The sequence below is a fragment of the Mustela putorius genome, unplaced genomic scaffold (genome assembly GCF_011764305.1).
Source record: "Mustela putorius furo isolate JIRA1106 unplaced genomic scaffold, ASM1176430v1.1 tig00000174_pilon_pilon_pilon, whole genome shotgun sequence".
Lineage (NCBI taxonomy): Eukaryota > Metazoa > Chordata > Mammalia > Carnivora > Mustelidae > Mustela > Mustela putorius.
Genome location: NW_025421304.1, coordinates 12,705,130 through 12,726,963, shown reverse-complemented (window position 1 = coordinate 12,726,963; position 21,834 = coordinate 12,705,130). Strand labels below are relative to the sequence as shown.

At 45.5% G+C, this 21,834-nt stretch overlaps 1 long non-coding RNA gene across 1 annotated transcript; it reads right to left on the bottom strand.

Moving 5' to 3' along the window:
* Window positions 1–8,404: 8,404 nt before the first annotated feature.
* LOC101690788 lies at window positions 8,405–20,877 on the bottom strand. Its single transcript, XR_198864.3, has 3 exons — window positions 20,725–20,877; window positions 8,963–9,019; window positions 8,405–8,659 (listed from the first exon to the last, which is right to left on the bottom strand). It is a non-coding gene; the product is annotated as an uncharacterized LOC101690788 (long non-coding RNA).
* Between the last annotated feature and the right edge of the window lie 957 nt (window positions 20,878–21,834).

Below are 21,834 nucleotides of genomic sequence, written 5' to 3'. Positions count from 1 at the left end.
CCTTCGATCTGAATTACTTATTTTGCTTCATTTTTTAGCCACCTGGGATATTTCTTTGATCTTCTTTTTTTTTTTTTCAAGAAAGTAATAGCCATGGCATATATTCTGAGTCCTTCCACGTAAGATTTCCAAATACAAGAATGACAGCTTGGCTGCATATACAATCCTCAGTTCCTAGTCTCATTCTTCCAGAAGTCTTTCCATTTTGAAACATTTTATCCTAGAATTTGCTGAGAAGCTTGGCCTAATGCAATTTCTTCCCCCCCTTTTCTTTTCCTTCCTTTCTTCCTTCCTTCCTTTCTTTTGAGAGAGAATTTGGGATTTTCTTTCCCAGAGGACTAAATCCTTATAGGAGTAAAAAAAAAAAAAATGTATACTTAAAATTCAAATATTTTACCCACATGTGTCTCAAAGAATTCTTACAGGGTCGGCAAACCTTTTCTTAGAGGTCCATGTGGCTTTGTGTGTCCCAGGTTGGCCTCAACTATGCCATTCTGTTGTTGTAACCCAGATGCAGCCATGGAGAATATACTAATGAACAAGTATGGTTGTGTTCAAATAAAACTTTATTTACAAAACTGTTTGGAAGGCCCACAGGATGTACTTTGCCTTTAGATCCTCAAGGTGCAAGTCTTTTTTCAGCTCAGAGGAATTCTCTATCAAATCTTCACTGAATGTTTTTCACCCTCATTTGTGGTCACCATTTCAAATCTCTCCTATATGGATATTTGATCCCCAGCGTCTAGTTTCTCCCCCACAACCCCTTTCTTTTCCTCTTTCCCTCTTTTCTCATTATCTCCATTTGTGTTCTCTTTTACTGATTTCTGGGAGAGTTTCTTGAGCTCATTCGTTAACTCACCGATGCAGTTTTCTGCTCTATTAAATCTGCTCTTCATTGCCTTAATGGCATTAGCAAATTTCCAGGGTTCTTTTTCACTGGGGAGCTATCTTTCTGAATTTCAGGGTTTTCCATTAAAAGAAGCAAAATCTAAGCTTATGGGGAAATACTCAAATTAGAGATTTTTTTTTTCTTACTTCTTGGTATATTTCCTTCGATGTCTCAGAATAAGCCCCATTTTTTAAATTATAGGAACTTTGTTAAATTGTATCGTATATCCTTGCAGAGCGAAAACTGTTGACCCACAATTGGAAATTGAGATTCCGGCAGCATCCTTATTTCAATATGTTACTCACAGAGGAGGAAAAGAACGTCTTTGTCCTTCCTACAGTTTTATTTCTTCGTTTGGGAGTTCAGTTGCCTGCGAGGAGCAGGAAGTGAACTCGTGGGGAAGGTCAACAAGCAGCCCAGAGGTCGACTCGCCAGCTTGCTAGTGCAGATATGGGACTGCAGCCTCTGAAGCCCTCTGAGGGGCTGAGATGTGCTCTCTCCACCACTTCATCCTTTCCCTGGTTATACTCACCTGCATCTTTCATGTAAGACCTCCACGTGCTATCATGAGACAGGGACATTTACTGCTGCCTCTCGCACTATTTGGCTGTGACTATAACAACAGCCCTAAATCAGGGCACTGGGTCCCTTCACTCACTGTCATAACTGTTCTCGTGGTGAGTCCCCTCACCAACACCTGTTCCTTGCTTCACATGCCATTCATGCCCTGTGAAGGCCAGGGGCCAATGGTACCGCTGGCTATTTCCTATTTTCCTAAGTCCTTCAATGTGTTGCATACCAACTGCTCTGTGGGCCACCTTAAACTCCATGACTCCAAGTGTCAGGGGTTTTTGAGACTCTTGGGGAATCGCCTCCTCTTCTGACTGGACACTCCCCACCCACTGGACTGCAGGCTTCCTAATTCGTTACTTCCACCACCCCCTTCTCCATCATATCTTTTCTTTTTAAAGTGATTTTTATTTTATTGATTGATTGATGATTGATTGATTTTTTTTTTAAAGATTTTATTTATTTGACAGAGAGAAACCAGCAAGAGAGGGAACACAAGCAGGGCAAGTGGGAGAGGGAGAAGCAGACTTCTTGCCAAGCAGGGACCCCAGTGAGGGTCTCGATCCCAGGACCCTGGGATCATGACCTCAGCTGAATGCAGACACTTAACAACTGAGCCACCCAGGCTTTTAAAGTAAAATAAAGTAATTACTTTTTAAAGTAATTTAAAGTAAGCATGAGCAGGGGCAGAAGGAGAGGGACAAGAAGACTCCCCACTGAGCAGAGAGCCCAACGTGGGACTGGATCCCAGGACCCTGGGATCATGACCTAAGCTGAAAGCAGATGCTTCACCAACTGAGGCACCCAGGTGCCCCTCCATCATATCTTTAAAAAAAAAAAATCATCCAAGATTCTAATTCCATCATGACCTATCCTCAAACATGATCTTCCTTCCTTTCTCCCTTCTTCCTTCCCTCCTTCTTTTCTTTTAATATTTGACCATAATGAAGCTTTGGGAATTAAACAGATAAACTCGAAGTGCTACCTAGAAATGGAAACCACAGTTTGTTCTTGATTCCTTCTGACAAACTGAATTAACAATCTAAGAAATTTTTTCTTGTTTCTTGCAATAACTCAACTCTCTTGGAAGGCACCTATGTCCCCTTTTTGCTGAAGGGTTGTCTTCTCCTGTGTTCTGTGATTTTTTTTTTTTCCTTTGTTTGCTTCTCTGTGTCACAAGGAGTTCGGCTGGAGATTGTTTGGGTCCCTGTCTGAGTCATTCAGGCCGGGATGATAGGAAAATGGGGTAGATTAAACACAATGGAGTTTTATTTTGCTGATTCAAAGGTCCCGAAGCTGAAGGGAGAGGGAGCTAGATATGGTTAAGGTAAGGGAGTCAGAGCTGGAGGGAGCTGGAGCTGGAAGCTCATGCTCTTTGCTCAAGTCCCTTTATTGTGTGTTTGATATTTGCATCCGGGTCTTTCTATTGCAAGTGACATAAAATCCAACTGAGACTGGGTTAAGTGAGGAACAGAAATCAAAGGGCCATCCTGGTTTCAAGCAAAGCTGGATTGAGAGCATAAACCATGTTTCTTGAGAATACAGTTGTCTTTATATGCCTTGGATTTGCCTTCAGCCAAGTCACCTTCATTCTCTAGTTCCCAGAGTAGCCCTTGGAATTTCTGAGTCGTCAAGTGGCTGCCAAGGCTCTGGTCCCTTGGAGAGTGAACAATGTACATGTTTGCAGGTCAATTCCTGCTACACGTTGGGTCTTTGACTTGGTTCCCACTAAGCTTTTCTTTGGTGACAGCTTTATTGAGATGTAATTCACATACTATCCAATCTGCTCACTTGAAACATACACTTCAACAGCACCGGTATATTTACAGAATCGTGTGACCATCAGCAGTGAATTTTGGAATATTTACATTCATCTCAAAAAGAAACCCCATATCCATTAGCAGTCATTCCTCATTCCCCCCAGCCACCCAGACCTAGGCAACCACTTAGCTACTTTCTATCAACAGAGATTTGCCCATGCTGGTCATTTCCTATGAATGAAGTTATATCATGTGTAGTCCACTCTAAGTGGCTTCTTTCATTTAGCATGTGCTTTCATCCATGTGTTGGTAGCATGTGTCGGAACCGCATTCCTTTTCACGACTAAATAACATTTCGTTGTATGGACTACCACATTTTGTTTATCCATTCATCGGTTGGTGGACATTGGTTCATTTCCACCTTTTGGCCATTATAATGCCACTCTAAACATCTGTGGACATTGTGCAGACATTTGATTTCATTTCGCTTAGGTATATATTTAGGAGTGAAATTGCTGGGTTGTATGGTGACTCTATATTTAAGCTCCGGAGGAACAGCCAGACTGTTTTCCAAAGCAGCCGCACCATTTTACAACCCCACCTGCAGTGTGGGAGCATTTCAATTTCTCCACATCCTTGCCAGTTGTGGTTAGTGCCTATCTTTTTGGTTACAGCCGTCCCAGTGGTGTGAAATGGTATTTCACTGGGGACTCCCACCAAACTTCTAGAGCCATTCTGGTTGGACTACCCCAGGGGGTGTGACCGTTCCGGAACCAATCACTGTGGTCCATTCTGTGCTATCTTGACCAGACCTCGGTTATGAACTCCATCCCGGAAATCTGCTCAGACCAGGTGGCCTCAGAAAGAAGGAGTGATTCCAAGTTTAAAATCAAAGTCAGGACTAGGATAAGAAGAGCTAGATGCTGACAAGAGGAAGAATGAATGTCTAATGAAGCTCAGCAGCCAGGAGTTGGTTGGGGACCATGCCATGACCCAGTTCTGGCATGGTGGTCAGTTTTGGGCAGATGCCTCTGCTGTGGGCCTCATTCTTGCTGTGCCCTTGGCACTGTGGGTACTTCCTCACAGCACTGACCAGCTCCAGATGTGCTAGTCCACTCTCTTCTCCAGTTCTCCTCCCACTCCACCTCCATAGGGCTATTGGTGAGGTTTTGCAAAGATCTTTTTGAAATTCTTATCTAGTAGACTATTCCTTCCTGTTCAGGGAATCATAGGTCCAATTGGCTTGTCTTTCACTCTGGTCCATTGGCTATGTGTCTAACAGAATTCTGCACATCTTCTGGCCTGTAATCATCCCTCTTCTGGAATACCCAGTGGCTTATATAAGTGTTTTCCTGTTTTTATACATGGTTGGTTCTTCCCCTGGGAACCTGGGAAGAAGGAGAAAGCTAGATGTGTGCTTAAGACTTGTCTCCTGCTCTAAGGAAGTAACTCCAGCCTATGGAGTTACTTGGGAAGAGCTTATGACCCAAGAAATCTGTTTCAAGACTACATTAGGAATGATACTACCTTCAGACAAAGCATATTGCACTGGACATCTCCCATGGTAATATAATAAAATTCAGCTACTATTTATTGAAGGTTTACCATGTACAGGGCACGTGTAATGTACTTTTCATGCATTATTTCACTTCACTGTCATCAAAGCCTCATGGGGTAGATAATATTATCTTCATATTATAGGTGAGGACACCAAGGTTCAGAGGGGTTAAATGACTTGCCAAAAGTCACACAGTAAGTCCTAATTAGTTATACATAATGCCAGGATTAAGTGTCACTGCCTCCCACTATGATCCTCCCACCATTTCTCTCACCCACAGACTCTCACCAAGTTCTGCGGAGCCTCCCCTGCAAGTATCTGAAACCCAGGCCCTTCTTTGCCCCTTTCTGCTCTGGCCATTGTCATTGCTGGACTTGCCCAGCTGGAATAGCCTCATCTTTGGTTCCTGACCCCACCCAGCCTTGCCCCTCCAGTTCACCCTCTGCTCTTTTGCCAGCTTAGACTGGCTGCACTACAGCACCAATCATGTCACTCTCCTGATTCAGAACCTGTCAAAGCAGGGAGTTCAGAACTTCGTGGGCATGTCTCATGCAGTCCCTCTTGCCTTTTCATGCGGCCACCTGCTGCTAATGTGAACCATCTGCAATTCTCTCAGCGGACCTTGCTTCCTCTTGCTTCTGTGCCTTTGTATAATGTGTCTCTTTTTCCTCTTACCTCTACCTCCCATTCCTCACCCTTCACCTGGCTCACAGTTCCACTCTCCTCATCCTCTAGGGCTAACTCTATCCTGCAGCCTATAGAAGAAGTCACTCCTGAATTCCACCCCCACCTTCTCAGCATTGGGACTTTAGGCACAGAGAATGTTCTCAGGGTTCCTACAGACCACCGTGGTCATCTGGTCAACCTTAAGCCTTTTTCTCTTTCCCTAGCAGAGACTGGTCCAGCTCATCTTCTCGGGGCTGCTTCAACCACCCTGTACATCTAGAATCCTGGGTTGTGACCACAGTGTTTTCCTCTGTAAGCCAGAAGATAACATCCTTCAAATAATTTGCAAGGCCCTTTCTCACTCTAAATGTTAGGATTCCACATATTGTATGATCTTAGTGTCTATAGCAGGGTAAATATGGCCTCATATTTTCCATATTGATTTCTCTGTCTCTATCTCTCTGCACACCACTCCCCAGGCCATGTCATTTGGTTGCTTCCAAGGGGCATCCTGTTCCTAGATCCTGGAAAGCTATCTGCTCTAGGAATGGCTATTTCTTTCTTTCTTCTCCTTTTTTTTTCCCCCTTAAGATTTAATTATTTATCTGACGGAGAGAGACACAGCGAGAGAGGGAACACAAGCAGGGGGAGTGAGAGAGGGAGAAACATGCTTCTTCTCAGCAGGGAGCCCAATGCAGGGCTCTATCCCAGGACCCTGGGATCCCGACCTGAGCGGAAGGCAGATACTTAATGACTGAGCCACCCAGGCGCCCCAGAATGGCTGTTTATTTCAACTATACCTGAGCCTCGGATCCTACAGTCTTGCAAGTGGAGGTCTGAGCAGTGGGTCCCTAGCATGCTGTGTGTTCTACTTGAAGAATAAAAGGCAAGCCTGCAGGATGGATAAACAAACTCATACATTTGTTACCAAAAAGAAAAAAAAGGAGGGGGTGGGGGGAGAAAGAATGAAAAGATATTGATTATGTGGCATTGAAGTGCCTGGGGCTTCAACAGACATTCAAAATTGGATGCATTGCTCAAGATCAATAGTAGGTTTTATGCTTCTGACCTAAAAAGTACCAGCGCCATGTAATTTAAACACAGGCAGCTGTGAGTATCTCTCCTAACATCGGACACGCTCGGCTCAGGTACTTCCGACGCATGCGCACACTTCTCCACGGCCATTTTCCTTTTTTGCTGGCGGATGACAGTGGACAAACACAAGGATGCTCAAGAACGTAGAGTCAACTGTTCCTGGTCTCGTTCCCTTAAACAATACCCTCCTGAAGCAGTTTTGAACCCCGGGGGCGGGGGGAGGAGGGACGGCAGCTGACAAAAGGAGGTAGGTAGGGGTGGGGTGGAGTTTTGAGGTTGGAAATGATGAGGAGAAGGGTTTGGGAGCGCCCACTGGGGCTGTTGGGGGTGCTCCTGGGTTCTCCTCTGTCTCTACCATGGCCCTGTGGGATGGGAGGCGCCCAGTTTACAGAGAAAGAAACCGTCAGTTGCTTCCTTGATTGAATGGAAGCATGGCTGCAGTTCGGGCCGGGCCACATGGTTTCTAAGGGGACGTTATTACTCCGAAATTTCTATTCACGTGCGTGCATGCATAAACACACCCACACTTCTCACTGGCATAGAACAAAATAGAAGCAGAGGAGCCTCACCATTATGGTGATGGGTTCTGACAGCCTGAAGCACAACTTCTGCTCTGCCGATTACTAGCTGTGACCTGGAACCAGTTACCTAACTTGGCTGTGTGTGCCTCAGTTTCTGCATATGTAAAATGGGATAAAATAATAATAACAATAACTAATAATAGTATCTACATGTCAGTCTCATAATAATGTCTACATGCTAAGTTTCTTGGAGGGGCCAAAAGAGTTCATATAAAATTTAGCATCTAGCAAACATTCAATAAATCTTACGTACAATGTTAGCTGCTAGTAGGCAAGAGGCCTTGCAAAGAATGTGACTGTCTCAGGTTGTCAAGACACACACGTACAAATGGATTTCTATAGAGATTCTGGTTCAGTTTGACTGAGGAGGGCCAGAATCCACTTTAATGTCCCAGGCGCATGCGTATGAAACCAAGCTTGGGGCCAGCCTCCCCTCCCAGGCAATGGACTCCTACCTATTGTTCTATCTCAGGTAGTGCCCCCCTGGGGTCCCCACCGGAGCACCCTAACTGAGTGAGTCTGCAGCTTTTCTCAGTGCCTTGGTTCTCACAACAACCCCCCACCCTGTGCTCCACAAGGGACAATCTTCGCCCCTTCTATACCTTCTTTGTTTACAAGCACATGTGCATTTGTTGGGCAAAGTTGTACAAAGTTCTTTCCCTTAATTTTGTGGCAGGATAAGATGGCTAATCTGTTTTGACATGCTATCTAAACGGCCTCAGATCAGTATACGGAAGAAGTCATCCAGAAGTCATGTCTTTTATACACGTGTACTGGTGTGTACAAGAGAAAGAGTTATATTGGCTGTGAGGGGTTGAATCATAATGGCCATTATTATGGCGAATTCAGGGTCCTCACATTCACTCCACATATCAAATCCTCTTTCAATGAGACTGGTTCCATCAGCTGTCAGATTCTATTAAATATATCCCTCGGACCTACTGACCAGCTGACAGGAGAGAAACTTAAAACCATACCGCCACCATTAGCATCATAAAATGTGAAATCAGCTGGAAGGAATGATAACAGAACTGAAAACAGAAGAGATGAAAATCTGTAATGCCCTTGTGTGCTTCTAAATAGAAACCCCAGGAGTTACAAACACACCCATAAAATACTGAGGTGAAAAAACAAAACAAAACAAAACAAAAAAACCCCACAAAACAAAAACAAAACAAAGGTCATCCTGTTGTATGCTTCATAACCTATAATGGTTCTTTTACCTTTTGTTAATGTGAGATTTGCATAAATGTTTCATGAGGTTAATATAATGCAACAACCAAAACATTTATTAGGCAACATCTGTGCTGTTTTCCCCGATAATGCAGTGCTTCTTCCAAGCCAATGAAATACAACCTATCATAAGGTTGGGTTGTTAAAATACTTGAGCAAGGGCTAAGATCATATTTTACACATTTGCAGATGCTCTGATCATCCCAGAGAATTTCTTAATCAGGCAAGAATGGGCGATGGCTGGCACCCAAGGAGAAGGTAAAGTTCTCACGGAGGAAGAGCATTGGGCCAATCAAGGAAATAGGCTCTGTAAAGACAAGAGAAAAATTTCTTTGTGTTGACTAGATCTGCTTCACCATTTCTTCAGCCTAACTTTTGAAGTTTGGATGTATTTATTTATTTGTTTAGCTGAAATATTCACTTAATTCTCCAGGGTGGGGAAAAAATTAGATCTGTACTTAAAATCTCCTAAGAATCCAAGAGTGGGTCAAAATGCCCAATGACTTTCTGCAGCTATAATTCTATCATGAGATTGGTTCCATATGGGGCTCTTTAAAGAAAAAAAAAATTATGAGACCAATAATTTTTAACAAAACTTGGCTTAGCTTACGAGCAGGTCTAACAGATGAAACAGCAGTCCAAGCTGGAAACATGACTTTTCTTCTTCCTGGCAGGGATGAAAGAAAGCATTGTTTCAATTAAAGAAGACCCTAATGGAGATGTGTTTTGTATTATCAATTTTACGCAAGTAGGGATTTAGGCATTGTCTCTTTTACCACATGTCTCTAAGCAAGTCCTCTCTTGCTCTAATGGAAGTGGTAGGCAATTTTGAAAGTGGGTCCCTTCTTGATTCTGAAGATTGAGTTGTTTTTGTTTTTGATTTTGTTTTTGTTTTTTAAGATTTTATTTATTTACTTGACAGACAGAGATCACAGGTAGGCAGAGAGGCAGGCGGGGGGTGGGGGAGGCAGGCTCCCTGCCGAGCAGAGAGCCTGATGAGGGGCTCGATCCCAGAACCCTGGGATCACGACCCGAGCTGAAGGCAGAGGCTTTAACCCACTGAGCCACCCAGGCGCCCCCTGTTTTTGTCTTTAATTTGACCATTGAATCTTGATGGAATTTTGAATTTTTTGACAGAAACTTTTGAATTTTTGATGGAAAGTTTTAGTAGAACTTATTAGTCTGCTTGGGCTGCCCTAACATGATAACATACACTTGGTGACTTACACAGCAGCAATTTATTTCTCATGACTCTGAAAGCTAGGAAGTACAAGATCAAGGTGCCAGCCAACTCTCTTCCCCAGTGGCCACCTTCTCGCTGTATCCCTACATGACTGAGAGAAAGGAAGCAAGCTCCCTGGTGTCTGATCTGGTTGGTCACTAATCCGATCATGAGGGCCCCACCGTTATGATCTCACCTCAACCCAATCACTTCTCAAAGGGCCCATTTCCAAACATCACCCCTTTAGGAGTCAGGGTTTCAACACATGAACACAGTTCAATGCACAACAGTGTCATTTGAAAGCTCCTGAAACTTTGGAAGAATTCTGTGTGCAGACTCTTCAGGAAATGAGAGCGGTATTCTCCTGTTCTCGTGCTCACACTCACTCTTCGATGCACGTGTATATCACTTTAGTGAAAGTTTTCTGAACCTTATCACTACTGACATTTTGGACTGGATCATTTTTGCTGTAGGGGGCTTCCCCATACATTGTAGGACATTTAGCAGCAGCCCTGGCCTCTACCCACTAGAAGCCATTAGTATCTGCCTCCCACTTGTGACAACTAAATATGTCTCCAGACATCACCAGATGTCCCTTGGGGGAAAAAAAATGTCACCCTCAGTTGAGAATCACTAAGTGTGTTCTGATCTTTGAACATCAGTAGGTGTTTTCGGCCGTAGCTGGGTGTCCTCCACAGGATTATGGGCTTAAGAGCAAAGGTGACTTTTTGCTTTGGTGACATCGAATTCAGCTCATGTCCAGTGGTCTAGTGCCCTCCGTGTTGGGAAACCCCATGCATTAGATCACAGAGGAAGCACACTGTTGTAAGTAGTGGTGAGTGCCACCTGTATGATCGTAGGAAGAAAGGAGACACAGAAGGACCCTCTCATCCATCCATCTTGCTCTCAGATGAGACAAACAGACCCCCCGAGATTCTTGCCATTACAAGTGCCAAGGTGGGAAGGTGGATCTTCCCAATAACTTCCCCTGTCCCTGCCTCTCATATTCTCCAGTGCTTTTGCAGCCAATTGAAATTATCCTGCTTATGTATATGTTGACCTTTGTCTTTATTTTCAATGGACTGTCTCCTGCTAGAATGCAAACTCCATGAGAGCAAAGACTTTGCTTGCCCTAAGTGACATCTTACTGGTGGAATCAAACACAGGAGTCTTGATATCAGACTGCCAGTGTTGAAATCCAAAGTCTGCTCTTTATGAGTTTTGTTGACCTTGGCCCATCATTTAGCTTCACCAATCCTCAGTTTCCTCCTCTGTATTTATGTATAACTAAAATAAATAAGTCTAGTTTCTAGCATATGGGACTAAAGGAGGTAATACTTCTTGCGCAATACATGCTCAACGAATATAAACTATTACGTTCACCGCTGTCATTATACCTTGCAAAGTAGTTCTTGGCATGAGAAGAAATACAGTAAAGATTAGTAAAATGAATGAGTGAACGAATGAATTCTCTCGTGTCTGTCTCTGATTTTTCAATTCTTCCTATTACAGTTGGTAATTTGCTGCCTATCCAATCCTCGTTTCTATTTTCACTATAGCTGGGAAGCAAAGGTCTAATCGGATGTTTGCTTCTAAGCAAGGAATTATAGCAATCATATACAGATAAAAGGGCCCAGACTCGGGAACAATATACCTCCATTAATTTTTCATGATAACATCTCAAATTCTCTACAAGGATTCCATTGTTCTGTGAAGCTCAACTTTGGGCTGACCCTGGCACTCCTTCCTTCTGGGTTTGTGGGCTCTGTCCCTGCCCCACACCAGGCACGAGCTGGACAGGGATGATGGCAAGTGGCCCGCTGGGCATTGGGTGGAAGTGGAGCTGTGGGATGGAGAGACAAGGCTGCCCGCGCGCAGGGCATTCGCTCAGCCTCCTCCCGTATCCAAATGGTAAATCACCATTTGTAAGAAATGTGCTCAATCAGAGAAGAAAAAGAGATGTAATTATGTCGTTTATAATGAATTCTGGAGAAACAAAGAATTTAAGGAGAAAACTCTGGAGACAACCAGGGAGCCAAAGCCTCTCGGATCATCTGAGCTGCCCTGGAGAAGACGCATAGCTGATCAAACATTTGTGTTGATCACAGGGGGCCCTCCTAGCCCCTGAGAATGTTCGCAAGGAAGCAAGAAAACTCAGGAGCCCCAGCAAACACAGACTGACTTTTATTAAATAAATTACACGCTCCTCTCAGCTTCTACCAGCATCAATAATATCAACTTTTGGACAAACGGTTCTCTCTGGGGAACAGGTTCTGAGATTCGCTCCTAATCTTCTTTCTTTGAAGTGTCCAAGGGCTTAAAGGCATGTGTCAATATCTAGGGCCTCTGGCCTTTGTTGGGGGGGGACGGGTGAGAGGGTCCTGCTGTGGAGGGGAGTGAGACCACCAGCATCCACATACTCCCCCCCCACCAGCTGACTACTTGCATTCAGCCCGTTTCCAGGGTTCTCCAGATCACCACCCGCCCTAAGAATTCCCAAAGGTCCGATGTCTCCTAAGGAACCGGTCTCTATGAGCCTCTAGTTCTAACCTGGCAACACCCGCCGGTCTTTGCTTTCAAAAATAATTAAAAAAAAAAAAAAAAAAAAAAAAAAAATGCAGAAGGGGCCTTAGTAGTGAGCATAGGCCTTAAGCTGAAATTTCTAAAAATTTCTAGATTGATTATAGCATCTGTTAAACCATAAAATAAGGACTACCATTTACTAACCCCTTTCAAGATTAACGCAAGAACCAAATTCATTAATACCTTTCTAGATTCTCTTTACCAGAATTTCCCAAGCATGTTGAAAGAACAAACAGCCAGAATTCAGCCCGGATATCTTACATCACAGGTTGTGTCTAGCCATTCACAAGCTTCCTCATGTGTGTTCTCCATACCAGCCCCGTGAGATAGGGATTATTATTCTCATTTTATTGGATCCAGACCCTATGTTTTTAACCTATGAGCTATTAAGTTTTTGTGGTCAAGCAAGTTTGTAAAAACTCAGAGTTCACCAAGATTAACGGGTTATTATAGGAACTCTCAGCCTTTTAATATACTTAGATCCATTAGAGATCTCCAAAAGGAAGAACAGAATATATAGACTTTCCTCAGCATATTTTGCCGTGGAATGCTTATTTCCCCTGGTGCATTTCCAAAGAGTATTGTTCTCCAGGAGCACAAAGGAGATACAGGGTTGTAACTTTGTGCATTAGACCTAATGCCACAAAGCTGATTGTTGAATGACTACTTTTGACTTTTTAAAAAATAAATGATGCATTAGATTCTTATAAGCCACTTACAAAATTGTAAATACTAGAATTGAAAGCTTGAAGTACAGTCGGGCTCATGACATGCTGGGTACCAAAAGTTGTAGGAATACTCGGGCAGACTTTTTCACTGTTTTTGGAATCTGTCACTCCTTTCCTCACTTTACCCTCTAAGTGTACTCCTAGCCTATAGGATCATCTCCTGTGCTTGGAAGAGGCTGTGCCCGCAGAAGCTCTCTACTCTTATACTAAAGCAGAGGTTAGCAAATAATAACTTGTACCTTATAGGCTAAATCTGGCCTGCCACTTGTTTTTGTAAATAAAGTTTTATTAAAACACAGATATACTCATATATTTACGAACCTTTGGCTGCTTTCATGCTACAACAGAGTTGAGTAGCTATGACAGAGATTTGGGGACCCACAAAGCCTAAAATACTTAATATTTAACCCTTTACAGGAAAAGTTTGCAGACTCCTGTCCTAAAGCTACATGTTTGCAATGATCATAGAGCCTGGTTGCAATGCAGAACTTCTCCAGTAGAGGCCACTGTCTAAAACACCATCCATTCAATGTGAGGCAAGCTACTGCCATGACTTACCCACGCTTTTATTTTATTTTCTTTTAAGATTTTATATATTTATTTGACAGAGAGAGAAAGAGAGAGAGAACAAGCAGGGAGAGCTGCAGAGGGAGAAGGAGAAGCAGGCTCCCCGCTGAGCAGTGGGAGCCTGATGCAGGGCTCAATCCCAGGACCCTAGGATCATGACCTGAGCCAAAGGCAGACGCCTAACCAACTGAGCCACCCAGGTGCCTCATGCCCACTCTTGTGAGGTCAGAAATCCTATGTGATAGGGGTTTTCTCCAATGAGGGAGAGATACTAAGGAAAGGGAAAAGATGCCAGCATTTTTTGGTCTGTGGTTATGTATCTAGAAAGATGCTTATGTTGTCTATGTACAACAATCTTGATAAAAAAGGTATGACCCCATTTTAAGGGGGGAAAAAAAAACAGTTGAACAGGTAAATTATTTGGCCAAGTTTACACGGTAAAGAATTTGCATCTCAAACTCTCTAACTCGGGTGGGCACTGATTCTAAAGGACTGGTTAAGAATACAGGCTTTGGGATTACCCAGTTTAGATTCAGACCCCAGCTCCGTCATGGACCAGCTTTGGGTCTTGGGCAAGTGACTTAACTCTGTGCCTCAGTTTCCACCCCTGTGAAGCGGGAGGGAAAATAGTACTCTCCTCCTAAGGTTGTTATGAGAATGCAATGAGTTAATTCATGGAAAATTCTTGGCATGATGCCTGGAAGAGTAAGGGCTCTGCACAAATGTTATTTCTTACTGTTTGATGGGGAGGGACAGAGAAGTTTCTGGAATAACATCTAAATTTCTGGCTCTAACAAGTTGGGCTGGTACACTTGTCTTTTTTTTTTTTTTTTTTTTTAATTTTATTTGGGAGTGGGGAGGGGCAGAGGGAGAGGAAAAGAATCCTCAAGCAGACTCTGCTGAGCATGGAGCCTGACACGGGGCTCAATCCCAGGACCCTAAGACCATAACCCAGGTAGAAATCAAGACTTGGATGCTCAACCGACTGAGCCACCCAGATGTTCCTGGTGCCTTTGTCTTTTTGCATATACAATGAGCCCCTGAGGGCAGGGAGTATTTCCCTATGTCTCCTGTAAGTGTCTTGACCAACATATTCCATCAAAGTGTACTGGTGTGTTGAAGGCAGAAATGGCTAAAGAAGCTTGTCAGTAAATCTTGAGCTCCTTAGTCGTTGACAGAACGAGCCACTGTGGGGAGCCTGGTCAACACAGGTGACTGACTTCTACTTCAGTTTCAGAGGATTGGGCCTTTGTCTGTTATTTCAGTTATCAACCATCCCAAGCTGACCTTAGGACAATAGTCATTTATTATCTTTCAAAGTTCTGGGGTTGATTGGGCTCTTCTGTGCTAGTATTCTGTTCCAGGTGTGGTTGACTGGAGTGGAGACTGTTTTTCTGGGGCAACCAAGATGGCGGTCTCACGCGCTGCGCAGTTGGTGCTGGCTGTGGCTGGACCTCCCTTCCAGGCTGTTTACCAGAACACACCGCTTCATTTCCCTGTGGTCTCCATATTTGGCTGGGGATTCTCACCGTGTGGTCCTTGGGGTCTAAGAGGAAGAACACATCATTTTCTGTCCTCTCAAGTTCTATACTTGGAAATCCTGGAAGGACACTCCTTCTGCAACCCTTGGTCGAAATAAATCACAGAGACAACCTAAATTCCAAAGGAGAGGAAACCGACTGTCTCTTGATGGGAGAAATGGCTCTGTGGCCATTTTTAATCCACCATACCTGGCCTCCCTGGACCCCTGCCTCACCTCACTGGAGAGATGGTCACCTGCAGCCAGGATCTTCCTTTCCTGATGGGACACTCCCATTATTCTTTCTTTGAGGTTATCTGGGCCATAACTCTCAGCGAACACCTCAGTGTTTGACAAATGTTGTCTGTTGTATGAAGCCAGGTGCAGGCAATTCCTACTCCCTGTCCCTGACCTTTCAGGGAGCTTCCTAAAGCAATGTCAAGCTTGGTCTCATGTCCATTCCTCCTCTATACCCGAATAACTTCCACTCATCCACATTTCAACCTAAAGGACACCTCCTCCAGGAAGTATTCCTTGCTTTACACCCACCCTACCAGCTCAGTGGTCCCATAAATTTGTGATTTAACCTCCCTTCACCAACCCTGTCCACCCGATTGCTGCATTTCTCCACCTAACCTATCATTAACTGCTCACTTATTGCTCATCTCCATTTAAACAGAAGGTTTCATGGGGGGCAGGTAGAAACTGTGTTGTACTCTTCATTATGCCCTCAGACTCCCCTGTGGTGCTTGGCTTACCAGCTGATACTCAATAAATCTTCCGTCTGATTCTTTCCTACTCTCCTGCTCTCAGACCATGGACTATCGGGGATGCTAAAGCTTGGGGTTTGGCAGAAGCAAGGTCAAGAGGACACCAGTGGAGATGGCCTGAGAGCCAGAGGGAGGGGAACAGTGGGAGAAGTGAGGATCAAGATGGCAGGGTAAGCCTTGCTAAGCCAAGAATCCTGGTACCATCCATGCGGCTGTCCCCTTGGCTTCCCAAGTTCTAGTAAAGCCTTAAATCCCCAATAAATGTTTTATTCACATCCAAACACACCTTACATCCTGGTGTGGCTCAGAGACTCTGGCTGTGAAGGAGAGTGGGGGGCGGGGGGCATTGAGAGGGCTGTGTTTTTGGGCTTCCCCCTGAAATTGTTCTTCCAAAGCAAACACATGTAAGTTTGTAAAGGCAGGTTCATTAGAAAGAATGAAAGAGGAAGGAAGAAAGGAATCAGAAGGAAAGTAGTGAATCTAGTAATACCCCAATCCTTTAGACCTCTCCAGTCAGGTCTGGCTGCCCACCCTGAAACCTATAAGCTGAGAGCTCTGGGGAGGCTGCCATGTGCCCTCCCCTGGAAATGTCACCTTGGCTGGTCCGTGGCTCTAGGGTGGTAGGGGCGAGTGTTGGTTTATCGCCTCCTGCTTGCACCTGCCTGAGCAGGTGCCCTACCCCCTTCCCCAGTTCACAGCCCTACAGACTGTGTCTTCCTACAGGACAGGTTTCAAAGCAGCCACCTCGCAGGCTTTCTCTCTGAGTGCGAGAACAAATTGTTGCTTCTCTTTGTAGCTCACTTTTCCCTACTTCTTCGTCCCTAAAAAGCAGCATTCCACATCCCCAGCTCAGGACATCAACCCTTTCGCTCTTCCGTGCAAAATACAGTTGCATGTTTTTTCACCCTTTGAGACCTCAGTGGAGAAGAGGATCTGAACCCTAACTCTGGGGACGGAAAGGCAAAGCTGCTGTCTTTCTGAGCTCCCCAGGCTGCGCACCCACACGCCGACGTTTGTCACACGCAAATGAACGCGCTCTCCCCAGCATGATAAATTTCACATCAGTCCTGCTGACTTGGGCTTACTAATTGCCCGATAGCGTTTTCTTTGTTAAGCTTTACTGGGATCATCACACTTTTTGTTGAACTGACAGTGGAAATATTCCGCAGCTGACGACCTAGATGAAGCCTGATGCACAACTTCCCTAATCTTGCGTGGTGGTGGTGGTGGTGGGGGTACATGCTGGTGACCTTGGGCAGGCCCCCAGCAATCTCTGAAACAGATCTTTGGTGGTGGGGTGGGGGGGGCTCCCCAGCACTGCCACGATGCACGATTCCAAGGTGATGCCACACACATTGTACTTTTGTGCCCGAATGCCCCCTGGAAGCGAGCAGGCCATGACGTCAATGCTCTACACGGTGGCCCTGGACAACCTCATTCTGAATGTTGGGGCTTTGACCAGTAAGATGCAGGGAACCCCAGGGGAGCCTGTTTATTGAACAACAGGAGTGAGACCCAGGAGGGGCATGCCCATGTTCACGCCCCCACTCTAGGCTGTGTGTTCTAGATTCTGCACTGTCTGCCTCGCCACCTGAGCCCTTGGATGGAGGCATTGCTAGTTTGGGTTGGTCAAGGAGAGCTGTCCAGTAATACCCAGAGAAAGATGGGCAGCCTGGGTTTGATGCAAGTAAGAGGAGACCCTCTGAATATGGGGGTGCCTTCCAGGGAGGGACAGGGGCAGAATGAACCACAGGGAGGTCTCCTCACCCCAATGTGCATGCTCCCTCTCAGCAAGGGAGGGAGTGCTCTTATCAGCTCAAGAATTCAGCCAGCCGGTCAGGGTTGCATACCACACGGTGGCTGGGCCTGGCTCGGCTGTCTAGTCAAGAACAGGCTTGTCTTTGTTCCTGTGTTACTGGGGGTGCTGCTTGGGGACGGAGGATCCAGGGTGGGTGCAATTATGGGATTTTTTTTTTAAGGTATAGAAATTGTATCTTTCATCTCGGGCCTTGGGAAAGTAAACCGAAGAAGGGAGCGCGATGTTAAAGGGGTAAGTGGAGTTGTTTTCATTGCTGGCAATCCCTCTTTCCCAAAAGTGACCCTGGGAGCTCATGTGCCTTCTAGTTGTCAGAGGAGTCACCGAAGGTGTCAAGACACTGCATTGAAATTTCCAAACTCTGTTCACCTTATCTTATCCTCTAAAGACTCAGAACCCTATAGTCTTGGTGTTTGAAAAATTCTTACAGGTCATCTACCCGTCCATCCATCTGTCCACCCATCCGTCCACTTATCCATCCATCCACTCTTCCATCTACCCATCTACCCATCCAGCCATCTGTCTCTCCACCCACCCACCTGCCCGTCCATCCATCCATCCATCCATCCATCTACCCAATCATTCATCTGTGTAACTGTCCAATCATCCATCCATCCAACCATCCATCCGCCCACCCACTCATCCACCCACTCCCCTACATATCCTTCCAGGAAGCATTTGTTGAGCACTTACATATGCCACCCAGTGGTGAACAAGGGAGACAAAGCCTCTGCTCTCATGGAAACTGCCAAGCTATTGGGGAAGATGGACAGTAAACAAGGAAGCAAAGAAATAAATGAGATCCTTACAAGATTGTGGTAAGCACCCAGAACAAGAAAACCTAAAAGACATGAAAGAAGAAATGTGGAGCTCCGGCATGATCAGGAAGAGCCTTCCCAAGAAGGTAACACTCCAGCTGCAAACTGAGGGTCGAGAGGGAGAAAACCCGACTGAAAAATCGGGACAAGCGTGTTCTAGGCAGCGAGAACAGCGAGCATTGAACGGAGTCTCTGAAGGGCGCCGGCGCTTGGCCAGTGCTGCTGGGACAGAGTGAAATTTGCAAAACCACTTGTTCAAATGAGACGCTGCACAGAGTCTAACATGAAATAAACCAAAGCAAAAGAATTCAGATAAAGTCACTTTAAAACCACTGATAGGATCCGGGGGCTGGCTTTGGTGCCGATCTCTCCTGCAGCATTTAACAGGGTTAGAACGCTTTGGTAATGCTAAATCATTGCCTCCAACACCAGCTGAGTTCAGGGGCTGGGGACGGGGGAGCCAACAGAGTGCACAGGTCTTCAGGAAGTAGGTGTTGAGTAGGAGGGCTTTCTTTGGGGACACATCTCCCCGAGCAAAAAAGCTGCATGTGAGACCAAGGACCAAAGCTCTGGCGGCCAAATCACACGGTGGTTTCCCCTCCCGGCTGCTCGGGCTTATCCCAGCTGCTCCTTGCCGAGCTGCACACAGGACATATTTCAGACCAGGAGACTTTGAAGTATGTGTTCTCTTAAGGCTTAACAATGTCAAGCTTCATAACCCAAGAACTGGCTTGCTAGCTTCCTACTTTAAATTGCTCATAATTTGAAACATGCAAACATTTCCACTTTATCAAGCAGGGCTACTAAACATATTATTGCTGGAACCTGCATGTTTTATGGTCTCCATACAGCCAGGGAGCTGAGTTTTATTAAAATAGACTGTTAAGAGGCTCAACTCATTATGGAATCTTCCAGGCCCCAGAATGAAAGAGTTTTGTTTACTAAGGGCAGGGGTAAAAAGGGCTAGGAAGAGGGTGGGGATGAGAGTGAGTGTGTGTGTGTGTGTGTGTGTGTGTGTGCGCATGTGTGTGGTGAAGGGAGTGGTGGGGAAAAGGCAGAGACCACTAACAGTCTTGGCCTTGCCCTTCGGTGCCCCCCATCCCTCGCTCCACTTCCATGTCAGCCGCCTGTCTGAGGCCGGGCATGTCTGTGGGCTCTGAATCCCTTACTTAAGGCAGACTCGAGTCTGACTGCAGAACAACGGGAATTTAGCAAAGAAGGGTGATTCTTCCCTTGGAGGAAAAAAAAAAAAAAAGGTTCAGGGCCTCCACTGAAGGCAAGCACACCTAGAGTGTTACAATGAGATCTGACCAACGTACAGCATGCACAAAAGTGTTCTCCGTCCCCGCCCCCACCCCGGATGCTCCCAGGCTGGGGACAGTATTTAATGACAGGAAGGGGAAGACCATGTAGTATAATCATTCCTATATATGCGGGTGGTTTTCTTTGCTCAGCGGAGCAGAGACCCATGTGCTGCTGCGATCATGCCATGGCCATGATCTCTTGCTCCCCAGGTTCCCATGCTGGCCTTGGGGACAAGTGGAGAGGGACCCAGCTGTCCTCCCAGCCCCAGAGAGTCTGCAGATAGACTCCAGCCCCAGATCCCACTGGTAGCAATTGTCTGAGACACTGCTAGTGAGACCGGCAGGTGAGCTGCCCAGCTGAACCTTGTCAACCCAGAGGAACATGAAGTCAGTAAGCGGTTTTGCCACGTCGAGCCCCTAAGGTTCATGTTGGGGTGGAGGGTTACATAGCAGTAACCATCGGGGACCCCTTTCTTGAACTCAGGGGTGGGGCTTAGGGGAAAGCAGCAGTTCTCCAAGGGCAGGCAATGAGATCTGACCAGCCAGAATGACCATAATGATGATTGTAATAGTGAGGACACCTGCTTTTAATGGAACATCCCATGTGCTGGGCGTGCATGCTGTGTGTTTTTGAATGTTTTTAGGGGTTCCCAGGTAGCTCAGCTGGTTAAGCATCTGCCTTCAGCTCAGGTCATGATCTCAGGGTCCTGGGATCGAGCCCAACGTCAGACTCCCCGCTCAGTGGGGAGCCTGCTTCTCCCTCTCTCTCTGCCTCTCCCCCTGCTTGTGCTCGCTTTCTCTCTCTCTCTTTGCCAAATAAATAAGTAAAATCTTTTTAAAAAATGTTTTAAAACGTCGCCTGAAGTACACTCAATTTTGTCCCCACTTTGAAGGGGAGGACCCATCTTCAAAGCTCAGAGACCAATGGTGGGGTCCTAACCCACGCTAACACCACAGTCCCCTTCAGTTGCCCCACTCTGCACCCTGAGTACAGTGAGCTCTCAGGACACGAGCAACTCCTCCAGAACCCCCATGTGTCCCGCACTTGCTTGCCAGGAACTGGGCTGGATTCTAGGAACATCCCCAGAGCTTGGTGTGGAGCTTCATGCAGAGGCATCAGCCGTCCGTGTCCCTGGAGTCACCAATGCTCCCCTGTCATCCCCACTCTACTGCACCTGACACAGTGGCCGAGGCTGCATAAGCAGCCAGAGTTCACCAAAGGGGTTTATGACATCATCGTGTTTCAACAGACAAGGGGTGACCGGTGAATGGACGGACAATGGATGGGTGTGTAAACAAACAAATCACATTCTGATGTGCACATATTTTAAGAAGCCCTCTCTGGAGTGTCTTCTGTAGCGGTTTTAATTTTATAGGAAGGTGTCATTCTTCCCAATCTGTGATTTTTCTTCTTCTTCTTCTTCTTCTTCTTTTTTTTTTTTTTTTAGGTGGCCCTGATGCAAGGCAAAGAGGGTTGGCGAGTAAGATCTGGAGATGAAGGAGGTCGGAAAGGTGTTAACAAGCTATAAATGACCTTCCCAGCCTATTCAGGCATAAGTAATGTCCCCAAATTGCCTACAGTCAAAACTGCCAATTCCAAGCTGATTGCGATGAATCAGGCCTCCCCCTATACGCCATAATGTGATCAATTTCTCATTTCGCTGAATAAATAAGCTGGAAGATGGGGAACTGTCTCTGACCCACCGTTAACCTTCTGCCTCATTATTCATATCAGACCTATGACATGCAGGTACGAAATCCCTGGTTCAATTTTAGCTAATTATTTGTTAGGACTGAAGGCTCTGTGAAGTGTTACTGATGGTACAAGTGCCCAGGGACCTCCAGGCGGAGAAAATCAGACTGAGAAAGCCTTTGTCTAGAAGAAGGGAGAGCTGGGAGCATCCGCCTTTTTTTTCTTCCCCCACCATAAGCTTATGGTTGGCACGTTCACACGCTTGTCCATGTATCTTTGCCTCCGAGTGAGCCATCCCCCCCAAATAAATAAATAAAATAAAAATAAATAAAATAAATAAAAATTAAAATTAAAAATTTTTAAAAATTAAATAAAAAAATAAAATAAAAAGAAAGAAACAAACAAAGAAAAAAGGGAAAATCTATGGCTTCCTGTGGTGGATGGTTTGGAAGAGGGAGCAAC